We start from the raw sequence: 19,030 nt of genomic DNA on the forward strand, positions 1-19,030 counted from the left end.
GTCTGTTGTTTAACTTTAGAAATCTATACTTTTTTTGTGAATTATGTTTTTTTTTAAAGGATTTTGATCACATCTTTTAACTGCTACTTTTATAGGATTATTGTTTGAATTCTTTAACCAAGCGACCACATTTTAAGCTACATAATACTCCCTTCTTAGTTAAAGCATGCTATGCTTTCCATTACAAATATCAAATTAGTTAAAAAAGGTACCAGGATTATAATATAGTACGTTACACGCGCATTTCGTGTACATAAGACTCATAGATTTAGAATAAAACACTTGTTTGTAAATTCTGTATGCTATCCTTGTGCAGGAATACGAGTTAAACTTGGATATTGGTGGCATTTTATTAATTTCAAACAATGAACAATTAATTTCAAATAATGAACAATTATTTTCATTATTCGTTGTCTGTTCAAGGTCTATATACCCGAATCAATTACAAAGAAGTATACAATCGGTGGGCATACTTAGATTTAAGCAGAACATTTTATGACTCACTTAAAAACTTCATTGAATTTATAGCTGCAAACTTATCTTGTTTTCATTTTCGACAAAATCGATAGTGTCTATACATGTATATTGATATTTAAGTTGTTTAAAAAATACATAAACCAGCAAACTATCTCTTGTTTAATGACACGTCATTTAATGACATCGTTGCGTGATCATTTTATTTTCGTAGAATACGAACTATTTTTAATTTCAAAAGTAACGTTTCAAAAGATATCACAGAAAGTGCAAATTTCGTAAGAAACAAGCATAAAGAAAATGCGACTTTCACTTGTTTTTCTTTTTCTTGTTACTTTTGCGATAACAAAAGGAGATTATTTTCGACTGTTAGAAAAGCTAGAATCAAAGTTGGATGATAACTCTGAAAAACTGCAAGAAATACTCAGCCGACTTCCAAATGGTATGTATATTTGTAAATTCAAATAACAATGCTATTTTGATAGTGCTATCTTTAAATTGGAGATTTACACAAATCCTTACTAGAAAGGGGGGGGAATCAAATACTTACAGTAAATATCTAAATTTATTGTCAGAATATTTAACATTAAAATTATTTTTTCTGTTTCTTCTATCTCCATTAAAAATCTTGTTTTTCATTAAAAGTTGAAGCTGTATACTGATGATTATTACTCAAAGATACATAAATATTCCAACATAAAAAAATGAGGAATCGCCGAAACGCCAAAAGGAAAGGAGCCAGACCGAGAGAGTAACCAATCATGGGTGTCAATACTCTTTGTAAATACAAGTCAGGAATATGTTCGTATGCAAGGTGACCTCAGTGTGACCCATCTCGTAAAAATCCGGTGACCACAATACGCATGGATGTCCTTAAAATAAACTATTATCTGAATTTACATGTTAAACACGTGCTCAATTTCCATGCTTTTTTGTTTATTTTTCGTCAATTGTTGACAAACAGGTGACAATCGTTAAACTTCGGCTTCAAAACACGAACTTAAATTACCTGCCATATTTTCACAACAACACTGACCGATTGAAAAAAAAATTGACGATTATACGAAATTTACACTAGAAAAATGATAAATTCTAGCACAGAAGGCTTAGTTTATGATGTTTGTATGCATTGGTTCAAGAATTGGAAGAACATTACTTTTCACCGGTCTCTCGTTTCTTATGACTTTAATGACTGTGTTTTCCTCGTTTTAACTTTGTTACCCAGATTTTATTCTCTTAATGGCATTATGACAATTAAACAGCGGTATACTACTGCTGCTTTTTTGTGTAAATACAGCAACCTTATAATGTTTGATGCTTAGCTTAAGTTGAGATAAATCTGTTTATGCAAAAAGACAAGTGAAATTACTACACATTGATTTAATGGTTTTGAAAGCTAGATAATCAGCTAATATAAAAATAATATTATAATATTGATCATGTACAAATGTATCTCATTCAAGGTAAATCGGGTGTTCAAGTTTTGCAAGAGGTGGCAAAAGGAAAAGCATCTAGACAGAGTTTGCAGTATCTTCATTTTCGATCTGGATATGCTAACGACGGAAATTTGAATACGTTTTCTATCACACATACGAATGGTGACCTGTCGCCATACTGGGAGGTGGATCTTGGTCATGATTTTAAAATAAGACAGGTTGAAATATTTGTTAGGAAAGATTGTTGCGGTAAGCTAATATTTGAATTGTTATGGCTAATTTCTTTATTATGTCATTGTTAATGAAATTTAAAATTTTTCTAAAACAAAAGTCATACATGTTTATGTTGTGCATCAAATACAACGAGGTTTATCCATACATAGTCAAAGTATTTTTTATTGAAAGAGCAATTGTCGTAAAAGAAAGCATTTAATGCATTCAGAATATTATTGAAATACTATCAACATTATTTATATAGCATGAACATTTTGTTATAAAAGTGAGATCATGTGGTGTGATTGTAATGGGAAAATGAAGGACTAGAGACTACATGCCCAGAAAATATTAACTTCAGGTCTCTGTTGGCATTCAACATTACGCAAAACTCATACCAGAGCTTATAATTACAAACATAACACAGTTTCAAACCACAAATCGCACAGTCATTATAGTGTTGGAGTACGCCCACCATGGTGTATTTATTTTTTAAATCGGCTTTGCTTTCCACAGTCTTAGCTTCTCAGTGTTTTTGTCCTTTGTAAGATATTTTAAATCCTCTAGTTTTATCCGTGCAGTACTGATACAATATTTTGTCCATCTAACATGTTAAACCCTACTTTTGTTTTCATAATTTTATAATATACTAATTATTGTTTAACAGGCCATTTTTTAAAATATAGAATCCTTGTTTTTTTTGGTTTTTTTTAACTTGCACCAAAATGCATGAAGTATGAGTATGATTATTAGTGGAGATGTTTTCTCATTGTTTTTAAGACCCATTAGTGCCCTTGGGCTGTTTTCTGTTCTGTTGACGGGTTGTTGTCTCTTTGACACATTCCCTATTTGCATTTACTATTGCTACTCTATATTGAATAACATTAATAGCAAAGATTTATATTTCAGGTCACCGTATCCGTCAGTTAAATATAACTGCTGGGTCCTCACATAATCAGATGACGAAGTGTAATTTTTACAAAGGACCAGCTAGGACAGGAGACCACCTGGTCTTTGAATGCAGTCCGATAATAAATGGCCGTTACGTCAGGATTCAAAAGATGAATCATGCATCAAACTTAGCTTTACTTGAAGTTAAGGTGAATGCTGTAGTAGACAGGACGGTTGGATAATTAGGTCTTTCCACTTTTCTGTGGAAAGACCTATTGTTTTTCTTCTGATTATTTTTTTTTTCTTCCGCCTAATTTTGTTCTTGCGATAAACATTTGTTTCGCAATATGTCGCTTAGATATTTTGTATATGATATCGAACAGTTTATGCGCTTTTGAAATTTACCCTGCATAAACGAATACTTTTCTTTGTAGGAGTTATCTCCCCAAACACTGTTTTCCTTGTTATCACATCTCCTTCGCAACCGTAAAAGATTATGACAAATTTATTTTACAAAATTGCTCGTTATATCCTTCGCATGATTTGTCCTATTTTGACCGAAGCGATATGACCGCTCCATATGAGAGTTATTTCCCCTTATGCATCTGATATAAGTGATATGAATTTCTATCTTATAAATCATAAGTGATAGAGACCTAGGATCTTTTGATTTGAGGTCCTTGGTCCCAAAAAATGAAAATTAGGTCAAGGTCAAAGGTCAAGGTCATATTCTAATATTTGAATTTGGCTTATTTTCACTTATATCCAAAGACTGTATAAGATATCAACAAATTATTTTTACTAAATTGTTAGTTGCGACATGTCGTAAGATGTAAATTTTGATTGCAAGCGTACGTTGAATGTAAAAGGGAGTTTTCTCCCCTCTTGTATTTAAAAATACGCGTTTGGTGATATAACTCATTAACTAAATATAATTAAGACCTATGGTCTTTTGATTTGAGGTCCTTGGTTTATGACCTTGAAATTGATCTCAAGGTCATAGCTTAATTTGACGTTTTAGATTTTGACCTTTGCTTTTATTCTATATGTATACATGATAAAGATATACAACTTTTAGAAAAAGGTCTCAAACCATTTAACCTTGAAAAAAACCAACCGGAAGTGACTTTTTGTAAACCGGAAGTAGCTATTTTTTGTACTTTATTAATATAAAAGTATATAGAACCAGATATTTTTGGAATCAGTGTCAAGTAAATATTCAAATATAATCGGAAGTAACATTTTTCAAACCGGAAGTAACAAATTATCTCCCTTATTTAAAAAAAATGTATGGAAACAATATATTTTTGGAATCAGCTTACTAGGAGCTATCATTTGACGATTGAAATGACATTTTAAACTAAGTTTCACAACTTTTCATATCAAAATACATTGTTTTGATGGAAAGACCTTCAATTGTTCTCTGAACAATTGGTTTTTAATTAGACTTGTTTTGGTTTTTTTTTATTATAAAACGCATTTTCGCAACTTGAAATATATGTGTATCATGTAATTTTATTTCAGAAATAAATATTTAAATATAGCATTAACACAACCTGAGTATGTTTATTTTAGCTTTAAGTTAGATACTTTATTGTCTGAATTGATTCCAACTGAACGTACCACAACTCGAAGTAACCTCACATCTTTATAATTACAAGAACAAACATGTTACATTTGTATACATGTTATACTTCAATTCTGACGTGTATTAATGCATTGATAGCTCTTTAACTTGCTGTTTGATGTCAGTAAAGGCTCCGTGTTGAAGACCGTACTTTAACCTCTAATGGTTTACGTTTACAAAATGTAACTTCGATGGAGAGATGTCTCATTGGCAGTCATACCACAAATTCTTATATCTTTTGGCGTAACATTAACGTCGATGTTATATTCTGAATAGATCCTATTAGAACGTCTAGAAAGAGCATTGGTTGAAAAACAACACATGGGCACCGTGCACAATTGATATGAAGTCAGTGGGCATCTTCTGTTGTAAGAACACGTTGAATGGTTTTATCTCAATGCAAGATATTACGTACTTCGAAACAGAGTGAGTTCCTAAAAAAACAAATTGGGTTGTTTCAAAATTAAGATACATTGTAAAATTGAGAATTGAAATTGGGAATGTGTCATAGAGGCAATAACCTAACTAAAGAGCAGAAAACAGTCGAAGGCCAACAATGGGTCTTCAACACAACGTGACATTTCTGTATCAGGAGGTGGCCTTCTGCTAGCCCATAAACAAAAATATGTACTAGTTAGGTGAACATGGACGTCATAATAAACTACAAAAAATATACTAGTAAATGAGCTTAAATTAAAAATAAAAATACAAAACTTTCTAAGGTCAGAAGCTCCTGACTTGGGACCATCACAAATATGCGGTGGGTTTAAGCATGTAAAATAATATCTCAGTCCTCCCCTATATCATCCTAGCGAATGATGAAACAAGAAACAAACAACAAAACGCACAGAAAAAAAACTCAATTTGAAAGACGGCCGATTAGTGTATTTAACAAACATGACAAAGATACATGTACATAAATGGAAGTACAACTAATAGATATAGGAAGATGTGGTGTGAGTGCCAATGAGATAACTCTCCATCCAAATAACAATTTAAAAAGTAAACCATTATATGTTAAAGTACGGCCTTCAACACGGAGCCTTGGCTCACACCGAACAACAAGCTATAAAGGGCCCCAAAGTTACTAGTGTAAAACCATTCAAACGGGAAAACCAACGGTCTAATCTATATAAACAAAACGAGAAACGAGAAACACGTATATATTACATAAACAAACGACAACTACTGTACATCAGATTCGTTAAGTTTAGTTTGGCACAAAATTTTAGAATAATGGGTCCTCAATGCTCTTCAACTCTGTACGTGTTTGTCTTAACAACTTTTTTTTTATCTGAGCGTCACTGGTGAGTCGTATGAAGACGAAACGCGCTGCCGGCGTATCAAATTTCAATTCTGGTACCTTTGATACTTTAAGTACATTTTAGGAATATCTACTATAATGACCTACACTGTATACTGTAAATATAATATATTTGTAGTATTTGTAGTATTGTGTGCAGAACTTTCGAACGCTGTTTTAACATGTTTAAGGTATCTGTGTTTTGGCTAAGCGTTGATTCTACTATTTGCAAGATTGTAAAACTAAATCCTTTTAAACCTGACAAACAAAAGATAAGAACAAAAAAGACACACTTTGCATATTCACGTTTTAATGCAATTTTAAAAGTTGCACAAATCAACAAATATTTTTGTTGTTCTGAAATATTTATCAATATGTTACAAAAAGTGTTAAGCACGCCAAATCGACATTAGTTTACGAACAATGTATCAGATTATTTAATGCTACCGACAATCAATAAAAAGATATTACATATTTGTAGCATACCTTTTATTATGTTTTATTTTCCTAAGCTTGTGTCTTTATACCTTATCTGTTTTTGACAAAACTCTTCGAAATATTGGGTTATCAATTGTCTTCAACTTTGAACTTTACTTGGCCTTTGTTTTCTATTATAGCGTCATTGTTATTAAACTATTATCAATGTTTCTGTGAATACTGATGTTTCTTATATGTCCTCATGTATGTAATAATGTCCTATGCAGATGTATTGTTTTTGTAGGTTTTACATAAAACAACGCAGAATATTTTCCTTTTCACTGTTATTTTTGAGTTTCATTGATCATTGTTGAAGACCCTCAAGAATATGTAGACAATAACCCATGTTCCTTTGATATATCAGATACATTAAATGTATTGTAATTACTAAAATCAATCAAACGAATGCAAAGTTTATTTCCACAGGATACCGTATGATCTTCGTATCTCTAATCAAATTAAGACAGGGTTAATTATCTTACAAAATTCAGCGTTCAACATGTTCAAGGCTCAACTAATCTCTTGGTTGGCATTGAGGAAAAGCAGTTCTGGAAAATTTACGAACTTTGTACACATGCACTTGTCTAAGAATATGTTTTTTATATACTTATAATACAAGGTTCTTAACTCGCAATTTAGAAATATATCAGCCGATATCGAAATTCCGTTATATTTCTGTCAACCCCACTAAAACTTGCTATGTCGTAAATCTAAATTAATTTGTCTACACAATGGTGTATAACACGCTTTCTTTTGTTGTCGCAATACTACCAAAGTATGTCAATCATAATTATTTCGTCTACTGACGTTGGATTGGAAATAAACGTCTCGCAGTAAAAGGTGTCGTCCTATTCCCTTTATATACAAGAGGGACGAAAGATACCAAAGGGACAGTCAAACTCATAAATCTAAAACAAACTGACAACGCCATGGCTAAAAATGAAAAAAGACAAACAATAGTACACATGACACAATATAGAAAACTAAAGAATAAACAACACGAACCCTATCAAAAACCCGGGATGATCTCAGGTGCTCCGGAAGGGTAAGCAGATCCTGCCGGTAAGCAGATCCTGCTCCACATGCAGCACCCGTCGTGTTTCTTAGGTAGCAATAAACAGTTAGAAAAAATACTAAAATTTGCCCTTATGAATTTTACCATCCCCTTTTCATTGCTTTCTTGCAATATCAAGCTTACTGTTTGTATCATATATGGGCATATGTATGTAATCAGAATCTTCCATAGATTTTATATCCAGTATATAAAATGGTAAAATATAATTTCATTTTGGTGTATCCATGGCAACAATCTGCATTTATTTGTTATAAAATATTGCAAAAAGGGGGGGGGGGGGAAGGTGTCACATATTTCCCCAAAATTTGGCTGAAAGTAGAATTTCAATCATTTGAAGTAATACATTTTCTGAAACTGTGTACATATATCATTCAGCAAATCCAATGAAAATCATATGTCTTTCATCTCATTTTTTTGTAAAATTGCGTCAAAAACTTCGTGTAGAAAAAGAGTGTTTGTAAACAGTACATTAATTTCTGGACCGATGGCTGGTCTAGCTATGAAAATACGGATTGTCAGGCAGAAAACAGCCCATAAAACAGGTTAAAAATAATCCTGATGCTCTTATAAACCATCTTTGAAGGCTAAATTAGCACTAATCTGTATAAAAATGAATTTTATTACACAATAACTTTCCTATTTGAAAAATTCACAGGGGCCAGAATGCGAAACTAAACTCCTAACTGTGTATTGCTACCTTAATAGTAGATATTTTTTTTAAGTTCTCCTTTTTAACTTATTTTCTGAGTTCTGCTAGCTAATACAAGTAAAATGGCCTTTTATTTTTGAAAATTGGTTGAGTAATGAATATTTTATGAAGGTTAGCAGTTGACACTGAAACGCGACAAAAACTGATTTTAAAGAAAGGTGCCAAGTCAAAGGGTAAAATCTTGTCTCTACCTCAATATTTAGCCAAATCTTAAAAACTGTACCTTTTTTGTCAGTTTTTTAATGTTGAATATTTTAATAAGATCTCTGATGATGCAACATTGTACAAAATTTAGCAATTTCAAGCATAAAAATGTTAATCTTTATGCTTATTGCATACCAAAGACTTGATTAAAAAACTTGGTGATAGGGAATCAATTTCTTATATCTGATTTAACTATACATTTAAAATATGTCAAAATGTAACATGAAATCTTGATAAAAACAATAATTTGATATATTCGCAAGAAAAAAAACCAACGCGTTCAATTCTTAGGCTACTACATGCAGCCCAATCAATCAGAAGCAAGAGTTAAGCCGATCGAGTATAAATATAAACCTTGTGTCAAAAATGTCTAATTTTGGTTGCTAAGGACTGTAAACAATAAAATTGACATGTATTGTCATTCTTAAACACTTAATTTACTCAGAAGTTTATTTAGAATCAAAATATCAATAGATTTGTGGCATAAAAAGTCTTAAATAATACAATTCAGAGCTTGGTAAGTATGCCATAAGGTAGCAATAAACAGTTAGAAAAAAATACTAAAATTTGCCCTTATGAATTTTACCATCCCCTTTTCGTTGCTTTCTTGCAATATCAAGCTTACTGTTTGTGTCATATATGGGCATATGTATGTAATCAGAATCTTCCATAGAATTTATATCCAGTATATAGAATGGTAAAATATAATTTCATTTTGGTGTATCCATGGCAACAATCTGCATTTATTTGTTATAAAATATTGCAAAAAGGGGGGGGGAAAGGTGTCACATATTTCCCCAAAATTTGGCTGAAAGTAGAATTTCAATCATTTGAAGTAATACATTTTCTGAAACTGTGTACATATATCATTCAGCAAATCCAATGAAAATCATATGTCTTTCATCTCATTTTTTTGTAAAATTGCGTCAAAAACTTCGTGTAGAAAAAGAGTGTTTGTAAACAGTACATTAATTTCTGGACCGATGGCTGGTCTAGCTATGAAAATACGGATTGTCAGGCAGAAAACAGCCCATAAAACAGGTTAAAAATAATCTTGATGCTCTTATAAACCATCTTCGAAGGCTAAATTAGCACTAATCTGTATAAAAATGAATTTTATTACACAATAACTTTCCTATTTGAAAAATTCACAGGGGCCATAATGCGAAACTAAACTCCTAACTGTGTATTGCTTCCTTATGTGATAACAAATCCGGTAAAAAGTCTAATTCGGTAGGTCAAATTCATGAAAGGGAAGGGGATTGTAGTTACGACGTAAGGAACATATCCGATATCATTTGTGAAACGGTTACTAGTATTCCATAACGGTCAACCAATCGTGATGGCGTCCGTAAAATATACGAAGGGATGATTTCAACTTCACCATTTGGAACTCGTGGTTTAATAGCTTCCTTGTGAGCAGTAACCCTCTATCAAGAAAATCATGATAGGAAATGCAAGCACGGAAATATCATATCAATTGGGAGATATATACCCCGTATGCAGGTTCAGCTGGAATGTTGCTACTTAGAAATGGAAAGTTCACAATTGGAAAGCTGAAATCATATCTTTTGTCGTAAAGTTTTGTCATCAACCGACCCTCATTGTCAATTTCTAGATGTAAGTCAAGATATGAAGCCGACTTAACTGTATCTGTAGTATCCTTTATCTCCAATTCGATGGGATTGATGCGTTCCACATAGTCACCAAATTTTGAATTGTTTAGTGAAAGAACGTCATCTATAATTGTCGGGGTCCAAATGGTCAAATTTTATGGGAAAGTCTAAGTGATTCTCGGTTTTATCTGATCTTATTGCATTTCATACGTGAAGTCAAGAGGGAGTCCAAATGATATTGACGTAATGGTGAAATTTGTGTCTTAAAACGTAAACCCGTAAATTGCTAGACGTACCACAAATAATACTTGTTAGATTTTTTCCCGGTATCTTTGACAATTTTACTAACTGGGTTATAAGTTCTATTCAGACAAAAACTATAATTTTTTTTTCTGAAACAACTTTTATAAGTAATCTTCGAGTTTTGTGTCTCCGATCCAACGTCGGTAGAAGAAAAACTTACGATTGACGTACATCGGAAGGCCTGCTACAGATCATTCGAACCACAAAGGCAGGCGTTTTATACACCATTGTGTAGAAAAATCAATTTGAATTTACGACACAACAAGTTTTAGAGGTGTTGAAAACTGATCTATCTGTATACAACGGAAATTTGCGACTGGATGCCATTTTTCAAAAATTCAAGTGAAGTACCTTGTGTTATATTAAGGTATAAAGGGAATATTTTTTGAGACAAGTGCCTGTGACTTTGTCTGTACGAATTAAATTAAAGTTTAATTTATTAATTTAAAAAGTTGGCTGTACCTGACCAGTTTGACAACTCAATCATTATGAGCAAGTAAATTGACATGGGCGCTATCAAGATACATTTTCAAAGATGAAAAACAGGTGAATAATTATTCGTAAATTGAAGGAAAAATAAGTAAAATCTGTAAGTCGAGAGGAAAGGGGGAGAAATGATATGCTGAAAAAGTAGAGTTTGCAAGATAAAATAAATCATTGTTAATAGATTTCAACTTTCCAATGTTCAACTGCCAATTCATTTGCAGTAATTTACTCTCTGTCCCTTCGTATGGGGTTTAAATATCTCCGTTAATGCGTTAAGGTTTATGTACCCTTCTGTAGCCATTTTTGTACGAACTTTTCAAACTTCAATTGTATCAAAACTGCAGATTTAATGAATAATAGATATTGGCCATTTTGTACATATTCCAAGGGGAAACTTGATGCAAAGCATTATTTTTTACTGTTCCATTGTATTTAATAGAAAAAGAGGACTTTGTGGCAAATAAATCAAGATTTTTATAGAAAATCCACAGCCTTTATCCTTGTACTCTCATATTTGGCAATTTGATAACTGATAGATATAGGATTATTGCATGCAGTGCTAGCATTGATTTCCTTAAAACAAGTTTATAAATGTAGTTATTGGTTAACACACGTATAAATATGGCCAAAATCAAGTACACCTTTTAGGGTGCGCTCGACTTTAGTGACTCAACACGAGGTGTTTTGGAATTTACAGGTTACTTAGAACTTTTTGTAAAAAATAAACACTAGCACATCATAGAAAATCAAGTGAGTAATTTATGTTTCAAATTTTATAACAAAAATCTCTGTATTAAAGGCTGTGGATTTTCTATAAAAATCTTGATTTATTTGCCACAAAGTCCTCTTTTTCTATCAAATGCAATGAAACAGTAAAAAATAATGCTTTGCATCAAGTTTCCCCTTGGAACATGTACTAAATGGCCTATCTCTATAATTTTTTATATCTTTAGTTTTGATACAATTGAGGTTTGAAAAATTCGTACAAAAATGGCTACAGAAGGGTACATAAACCTTAATCTGATGACGTTGTTTATCAACTTAATTGCGTGTAACATGGTTTTTTATTTGTATTTTCAAATTATTCCCTTTACATTTTAGTCAATTTAGTAACACCCCTTTCGTGAATCGGTTTATACATCCCGTCATTGTGTTATTGTACTATGGTGTGACGATACATTTGGACTGATAACTTATTTGATGAAGTCATATTCTAGAGCGCAATGACAACGCAGGTGAGTCGTGGTTCGATCGTAGTAGACTGGTATTGAGATCGTAATGCGATCGGTGAGATCTTGGTGGAAGCGCCATAGATAGTGTAAGTCGTGGTATAGTCTTATTAGAAGTTAGAAGAGAGGCGAAAAATACCAGAGGGAAGTCATTCTCATAGATCGAAAATAAACTGAAAACGTCATGGTTAAAAAATAAAAAGACAAACAGACTAATATTAATACACAAGACATAACATAAAAAAATAAAGACAAGACAAGAGCGTGACAAGATCGTATTTCTATCGTAGCGAAATCTAAGCCGGATCTTGGCAAGGATGTGATATGCACGTGAAAACTAAGAGCTATTGAATATTCAAGCCGAACATACCACGATCTTACCAAGGTCTTATGTTTCATAGATCGTAGTGGGATCTAGGTCATGGTCGAGGTCTAGTTTAACAGGGGCTTAATCAGAAATGTATATAAAAGGGCAGCCTGTAGATTAACTGACCTAATCAACTGGGTACATAAGTTTCGTTTCTTGTGATATGTTCAATCATGACCTCAAGCATTTAACGACCTTTGATCGCATAATATGTTTTAAAATCCGATTAGGTATACTATAAATTCTGTCTGATCTAGACAATAGTTCTGATCTGTAAAATGCATATAAACAAAGGCAACAGTAGTATACTGCTGTTCAAAATTCATAAATTGATAGAGAAAAAAACAGATCGTTTTGTCTGTTATTCCAGTTGTAATGTAAAATGCAATGTTTTATACAAGTCGTGAAATACTAACCTCACTTTTTATACGCCCGTCGTCTTTTAGACGGGACGTATTATGGTATACCGTTGTCCGTCCGTCCGTCTGTCCGTCCGTCCGTCGTCCACACTTCGGACAATAACTCAAAAACACTTTCACCAATTTCCATGAAACTTAAGTGAATTGTTTATATCTATTGACGTAAGCTCCCTTTCGTTTTTTTTTAATTTCAGATTTTAAGTTTTGGATTTATGGGGCTTTATTCATAAAAAAGGGGGGATTTTCAACACTTCGGACAATAACTCAAAAAGGCTTTCACCAATGTCCATGAAACTTTGGTGAATTGTTTATATCTATTGATGTAAGCTCCCTTTCAATTTTTATAAATTTCAGATTTTAAGTTTTGGATTTATTGGGCTTTATTTATAAAAAAGGGGGATTTTTAACACTTCGGACAATAACTCAAAAAGGCTTTCACCAATGTCTATGAAACTTTGGTGAATTGTTTATATCTATTGATGTAAGCTCCCTTTCAATTTTTATAAATTTCATATTTTAAGTTTTGGATTTATGGGGCTTTATTCATAAAAAAAGGGGGATTTTCAACACTTCGGACAATAACTCAAAAAGGCTTTCACCAATGTCCATGAAACTTTGGTGAATTGTTTATATTTATTGATGTAAGCTCCCTTTCAATTTTTATAAATTTCAGATTTTACATTTCTGTGTTATGAATTTTTATGCTTAAAAAAGGGAGGATTTTCCAATTTTGGGACAATAACTAACACTTTCACAAAATTTTATGCAACTTTGATAAATTGTTTATATCTATTGACATAAGCTCCCTTTCCATTTTTATAAATTTTAGAGTTTACGTTTTCTTAAGTAATGAAATTTTATACTTAAAAAAAGGGGGATTTTATGAAACTTTGGTGAATATATTAATGTAACATCCCTTTTGATTTGTATATATATTTCTAGTTGATCATATAAATTCATTTAAAGCATAAAAGACAAGTTAAAAGAGCAACGGGCGTATCATGCGCTAAAGCGCAGCCCTTTATTTCAATATATTGTGCTCAGCCTTTATTTCAATATAGCCTCTTCTTATTCATGTTATTATAAAAAAACTTGTAGAAACCATTCCCCCTTAATCTTTTTTGTTTATGCTATAATAATTTTTGAAATTTCATTTGATCTTCCTTTATTAAAAAAAGAAGAACACAATCTTACTATGCTCGGCCAAATATTGTTTGATTTCGACAAGATTAGTTTTTTCCTCTATGGTCTGCCTGTCCACATATTCTATTGAATGTAAAGAATGAAAGGAATCGCAAAATGTACTGGACAGTATAACATACTAGATGACTTACTAATGTGGCATATTTCAAATATAAATAACCGACATACAAACTTGGGCTATTAACAACTTATATGGTCTTTGTAGTTTAAGTTTGTACTGACAAAATTGGTGTGGGGATAAAACAGATTAAAGTGTGCAAACACCTCCCCCTATCAATTATCTAAACTTTGTGTCGTAAAAAAAGAACAAATAATTAAAATCATGCACTGTGCAGATATAAATGGATAATCACTTACTTGAATAAGGAAATAAAAGTGCACTTATTTCAAAAGCAAGGTATGATGTATATTTATATCATATTGGAACTTACAAATATAATCATTAACACACTATCGACAAACTATATATAAAGGGACATAATAGGTTACACTCGAACGCGTTGGATATATTATATCTACTCCATAATTTGTCTCACCAAATTATAAATAAACTTAACTGGATTAGATTTTAGATATTTTTAACATCCAGGTTTCCACTAATAGATACTGGCTTAAATATTAAACTAAATACACATGCAAAGCTAGAGTAAATGTGTATTTCAATCGATTAACTGATTTATCCAGTAAGCAGCTTCTCTGTTCCTTGTATTTCTTGATTTTATTTATTTTAAAGTAGAACAGTCATTCACTGCATACACTTTGACCTCTGCAACATTCAAGCAGTTTGTTCCTGTCAAGACCAGTTTTACATAACGTGCATTTTTGACATGTCCACATGTAAATTGGAGATGATCGCCACGTTGTGCCGGTCCAACATAATGGGCACATATCTGCATTTCATTATGTGACGGGCCAATCATAATGTCCAAATCACGAAGACGTTCTCCTAAAACAAAACAAAAATATTAAAAATATTAACCTGGAAATAACTGCGCAACTTTCACTGCTTAATATAGTAATTTGTTCAGAATTGAGTTATATATTTGACCGGTTTGTATAGAGATATGAATTAACAATGTATATGGACTTCAAGGACAATGTTAATTTCGGGGAAATTGTTTCTTCCTGAAAACAAATAGTGATTGACTAATAACGTCCCGACTGACTAAGTACTTCCAATGTTGGATAAGATGTGTTCGTTGAAACAGGTTAAAAAGCTCGACTTGCATTATAATGTATGGCAGTCTATCCTTTTCAAGTCAAGAACATCTTAAAGTCAACTGATATGTGTCGTATGACTTTTATTATTTTAGACATTCTAATGAAAAATTGTGTCAATAAATTGTTATGTTAGGTTCATCCCTTGTTTGTTAATAACTGTACTTGTACTGTTATACCACTGTCCCAGGTTAGGGGGAGGGTTGGGATCCCACTAACATGTTTAACCCTGCCACATTATTTATGTATGTGCCTGTCCCAAGTCAGGAGCCTGTAATTCAGTGGTTGTCGTTTATTTATGTGTTACAAATTTGTTTTTCGTTAATTTTTTTTTTTTTTTTTTTTTACATAAATAAGGCCGTTAGTTTTCTCGTTTGAATTGTTTTACATTATTTTCTTATCGGGGCCTTTTATAGCTGACTATTCGGTATGGGCTTTGCTCATTGTTGAAGGCCGTACGGTTACCTATAGTTGTTAATGTTTGTGTCATTTTGGTCTTTTGTGGATAGTTGTCTCATTGGCAATAATACCACATCTTCTTTTTTATATTATGGATTTTACACTGCATTTTAACGTTATAGTTTATTTGCCATTTCCGTAAATGATCCTGTGACGAGAAGTCCATTTGTACGAGTTGTTTACCTCTGAAGAGTCACAAATGTGTATGGCTAATAAAGAGCAAGACGATAGAACTAACATCAGTGTGCTTAATGTAAGTGACCTGTAGCTTTTATAATCATTAAAAAGCTTCAGCTTCAGCTAAACACATTTGATTTGAATAGTAGTTTTCAAATAAACAGAGGTTAAAACCTAATTATAACACTTTCAACTGGTCATGCTTTGTATAGGTAGCAGCTTAATTTGTCCGGTTTATTAATAGTAAATATAACAAAAAAAACCCCTCTTTTTTTCTATTAAAAACAACAATAAACAAATACACAAATCACTACAACTCTTGATAATGGATGGCTGCTAAACGTCTAATTACAAATTAAATGCCTATTCATGACGAAAACATGGCAATGCAATAAGAATATGTATCCTGCTTTATAAAAGACTGACACATACAGCCTGATTTTGAACATGCAAGTTCACAAGGTATATTTCGTGTCGAGGCTTCATAAAGCCGACAATAATGTGTGCAATATTTTCATTGCTGAAGTCCATGTGCTTGCCAATAATTCCTGGCATCCGCTTTATTAAAACATCGGCTTATAGTTGTCTCATTAGCAATCAGACAACGCTTCCTTATTTTCATAAAAACTAATGCAGCTTCACAAGTGAATGCGAAATATCAAATACATAAAAAGGTAAAATTCATCGGCAATATCTGTATTTCATGTCAGCAGATAGGAAACAAATGTGTTTATACTTTGACCTACCTGTTGATTTGTCTCCGATATTTCTATTGAAGATTTCAATTCGCTGTATTTGATAGTTTTCCCCAAGTCTACAATCCAATAAGGCGATTGCTCTATGTTTGTGTGTATATATGATTTGACATTTCCATCAACAGCTCTTGATGCAGAATGTCCGGCGCTGTAGACTGAACTTTGTTCGGATGGTTTGTTGTGTGCAACTTCCTTTAAGTTGATCGTACAATTTTCTAAAAATTAAGTAAATCGCTTAGTTTAGTATAGCAGAAAGTTAACTAAATGTTACTGATCACAGGCAATATTTCCGTTCTCGTTGTTTTTTAATTTATCGTATGTATGGAATACTGATAAACGTTTTTTTATTGATTCCTCGGGTAATGGTGAAACCCAAATTTCAACACTAAAAGAACTAACAAAACTTAAAATGGATTCTGTTTTAAAGATACTTACTAAGTCAGGAAATCTTTATTAATTTAAAAACTATTTGTAACCACTGAAATAAATTAGTGAGCACCACACACTGTTTCGGCCTTTATACCAAAGCGTATGTCGATATTGCTACCTGGGCAACATTTTACCTCCCCATACCTTATATGACACATGTATGAACAATCGGTGTTTAAACGAGTTGTGGTAATATGGTATAAAAAGGAATGAGAAGAGAACATATCAAAAGTACAAACAAGCCCATAAGTCGAATCAAAGGGCAAACAACAGTTTACAAAACATAATATTGAAAATCGCACAACACAATTCCGACCAAACACTCTTGGGATGAGTCGCGTAAAAAAATGACAATCGTAGAGATGTCGTGAGGTACTTTGACGACCCAGTATTATATCGTTGTGTGTAAGGACACTTAGGTATCGAATGCAATGCCGGGAAGATCCAGTTCTTTATATTCGGTTGAAATTCCAATGGAATAGACAAATAAATAATGCAATTAAAACGCATAATTTACGAAGAATAATAAAACGCATGTTTATAATATATATATATAACAGTTGTGTTTGGTGTATTTAGACCCCTCTACAACATGAACACGTATAAAAATTGCGGTTTTCAACTAAAACTTGTTTATATTTATTTCGTTTGGGCTTGTTTTATATTTTCGCTCCGGTTTATATAATCCGTTCATCCTATTTTAAATCTTTAAAATTCAAAAATCTATTCTTAATTGAGGTAAATTAAATGACCTTCCTATTACTTTTCAATCCCTAACATCACTGAAGAGACAACAATTGTCGAAATCCGGATATGGTGTAAAATAATTAGCACCTCATGTTGTGATTTATCTTCTATGCCACAAGTTTATTGTTTTTGCTTAATATTCAACTAATATAGAGATCCATTTTGTTACACCTTGTGGTCAATTTATTTGGCAATCGCCAATGGCAGTCAACAGGCCACTAGGATTTAAGAACATCAGTTGTTCGACCTGTTAGTCAAATGCGTTTTGTTAAAAATATATTTTTTTTCATTCTTTTGGTCTTTTGGAAAGTGTTGTTTGTGCTATATCTAGATCCCTCTACAACGAAATTTGTTATATGCACACGTATAAAAATTGTGGTTTTTATCCAACGCAATCATATGTTTGAACGTTGTTTTCGATTTAGACTTGTTTATATATATATATATATATATATATATATATATATATATATATATATATATATATATATATATATATATATATATATATATATATATATATAAATAGTTCTTACTTTAAACAAAAATACTTTTTTTATCATGCTATCTGCGCGCATTGCCGTAATTAAGTGATTTACAATCAGAACAAGTTCAATTGCTAATTTTATAATTAGTATTATCAGTATAGTATGTGTTTTGGTTTGTTTTGTTTTTTTGCTTCATGTTTCATTTCGGAAGTTTTCTTTTAGATAATTCAACATGAAAACTTAGGATACAGTTCTGAAGTGAAAGACCGGTTAACTTATATAATATTATCACTGTGTTATTTATATTCTAAAGGTACTAATATAGCTGAATACATTTTGTTACCTCTCTGCACAGCTTTTATAGTTTCTTGCAAAATACCATCATGATGTTTGAGAATAGCAGTAGTTTCGTTAAAATTTGATTTCATTCTCTCCAAAGCCAATGAATTTTGCCTAAGAACATATATCATGCTATTTACTGTAAAATCAAAAGTAAATTATTTTTAAATATATATAATAAATTTATATTTTATGTACACATTATGAATTTCGAAAAGCGGTATACTTTTGCCTTTATTTGCCCTTTTGAGTCAATGTATCATTCATAAAGGGAGACCTTAATTTTTCGAAAGAACAAAATATAAAAAAAAATGAAAGATTTCACATTTTTTTTCTAAAAGGTAATATCAGGGATATGTGAATAATGAAATATACATAATACATTA

General features: G+C 31.9%; 2 long non-coding RNA genes across 3 annotated transcripts; one reads left to right on the top strand and one right to left on the bottom strand.

Annotated features, from left to right (window-relative positions):
* The first annotated feature begins 668 nt into the window (after positions 1–668).
* Positions 669–4,558, top strand: LOC143083312 (uncharacterized). Of its 2 annotated transcripts, XR_012980631.1 has the most exons (4): positions 669–916; positions 1,938–2,159; positions 3,033–3,260; positions 4,461–4,558. It is a non-coding gene; the product is annotated as an uncharacterized LOC143083312 (long non-coding RNA). The 2 variants fall into 2 exon arrangements; XR_012980630.1 differs by having other exon boundaries at positions 673–916; positions 3,033–4,558.
* A 10,247-nt stretch (positions 4,559–14,805) lies between these two features.
* On the bottom strand, positions 14,806–18,754 carry LOC143081781 (uncharacterized). Its single transcript, XR_012980084.1, has 3 exons — positions 18,649–18,754; positions 16,633–16,856; positions 14,806–14,978 (listed from the first exon to the last, which is right to left on the bottom strand). It is a non-coding gene; the product is annotated as an uncharacterized LOC143081781 (long non-coding RNA).
* Positions 18,755–19,030: the final 276 nt, after the last annotated feature.

This window comes from Mytilus galloprovincialis, chromosome 7 (genome assembly GCF_965363235.1).
Source record: "Mytilus galloprovincialis chromosome 7, xbMytGall1.hap1.1, whole genome shotgun sequence".
Classification (NCBI taxonomy): Eukaryota; Metazoa; Mollusca; class Bivalvia; order Mytilida; family Mytilidae; genus Mytilus; species Mytilus galloprovincialis.